At 56.3% G+C, this 1882-nt stretch overlaps 1 protein-coding gene across 1 annotated transcript in view; it reads left to right on the top strand.

Moving 5' to 3' along the window:
• Positions 1-1882, top strand: part of TCERG1L (transcription elongation regulator 1-like) — a 134144-nt gene that overhangs the window by 54730 nt on the left and 77532 nt on the right. The window lies entirely within an intron of this gene.

The raw sequence follows: 1882 nt of genomic DNA, 5'->3' as shown, positions 1-1882 counted from the left end.
TGGCATCCCAGGGTGCCCTTGCGCCTGGGTGGCTCCGTGGGCAGCTCGTACCTGCGGCGTTTATCTGTTTGCATCGCGCTTCCTGCGGCATCGTCGTCTTTCCGGCCGAGCCTGTGCTGACGGGTGAGCAGAGGTGCTAGGAGATGCCCGACCGTGGCGGGGGCGCAGGAAAACACCAGGCCCCCCGTTTCATCTTGCACACTCAGCAGCGGAAGTTTTTCGGCTCCCGCCTCCCAGCGCGCACTCTGCCCCCCACCAGGTGCCCTGTCTGAGCGCACGGTGCTCCCTGTGCTGGCGGTGGGAGCGAGGTTCTGCTCCTGCACAGGGACCTGTGCTAATGTCAGCACTCCTCGCCCCTGGCCGAGGCCTGGGGCCTCCTCTCAGCTCACCCCTCCCCCCCATTCAGAAAAGAATGTTGTCGCTATTGGTTATTGACTTTCTGTCTCCACTGATAATAGTCAGTCGATTTGGGGAGTGAGTTGGTAACCAAATGAATTCAAAACAAGCCCCAAACTATCTTTCCAGGTGTTTGCTTTTAAACAGACAGATCAGTTTGCTTCCTAATTTTCCTTTTCAGTTGACACATCATTTCTGACAGCAAAATCGTCACCTGGGAATAGAAATGTCCCCACACTTCCATTTACAAAGCAGCTTTTGCCTTAGCATCCGTTCCTTCAGGACACGGCGAGTGTATCCTTCCCGGGTAAACCTCTGTGTGAACAGGAAGTGACGTCATGCCCGGAATCCCTGGGCAGCAGCCCGGGGTCATCGGGTTTGGTGGTTACCGCTGGGCCCCAGCAGCGGACCTGTCCCTGAGCCGGGCAGGCACGTGGGTGAATCCCCGGGGAAACACCTGCGGAGGAAGAGCACCCCTGCGGGAGCCGGAGGGCGAGGCAGGTGGAAGCAGAAGCGTTTGAGTGGGGCTTTCACAACATCGCGGCTTCGGCTGACGCACACGTGCCTCAGTGCTGGTGCGGCTGTGCCGGTCACGGTTGCTTATAATGGACGGCGCCTAGTGTGGTGGGCTGGTTAGGTGGACGCGGCCGGTTTGTGTGGTGGGTCCCTGGCCCGGGAGACGGGGCTCTGACTCGTAGCTGGACCCGGGGAGGCCCTTGGATGAGAAGGGAAGAGTATTTTGTAACACCTCACGATAGGGGCTTCCCGACAACCCATCGAAAGCTGAAACCCACCTTCCGATTCTCAGTCCTCTCTCCCCGCCCCAGTGTCTCCACGGTGCCATCAGCCTTCATATACAGCAAACCAACAAGGAGAGCGTGGCCCGCGTGCGCTCCCCACCGGGCAGGTGTGCTCCTGAAGGCGCGTTTGTGGGCTGCGCTCTGTCCCTGGGAGCTAAACGTGCGCGGCATCAAGCCAGCCCACGAGGCACCGTTGGCCGAAGGGCATGCTGTGCGGGCAGAGGTGGTTTTGTGATCTGCTTTGCTCACTGGGCACATCGCAGCCGTCCCTGCTCACCGAGTGTCCTCCCCACACGGCCGTGCCGGCTGCTGCCGTCTCACTGAGTGGGCGCACGTGCAGCTGTGTGCCTTTCGCTGATATTTCTAGTTTCTTGCTAGAAACCTCTGTCTCAAGGCATCGGGCACGTGGATGAATTACAGGAAGGGAAATGCCAGGTTAAAAGTTGTGAACTGTATTAAGATTTTGTCTTCATTGCACAATTAATTTTATTGTCCTTTGAGAATGATAGCCCAATTTATTGCTAACAGGTATTATGGAATTTTTATTTATTTATTTATATTTTAGATCATACTTTTCTTTTTTTTTAATTTTATTTTTATTGTCTAAAGTTTTACATGTGTCTCCTTTTTCCCTGCTTGAGCCCCCCCCCCCGCCATTCCCACCCCGGGCAAGCCCCCACTGCCCC

This window comes from Myotis brandtii, unplaced genomic scaffold (assembly GCF_000412655.1).
Source record: "Myotis brandtii unplaced genomic scaffold, ASM41265v1 scaffold604, whole genome shotgun sequence".
NCBI lineage: Eukaryota > Metazoa > Chordata > Mammalia > Chiroptera > Vespertilionidae > Myotis > Myotis brandtii.
Note: the sequence above shows the minus strand (reverse complement) of the source record. Positions and strands in the feature narration are given on the sequence as shown.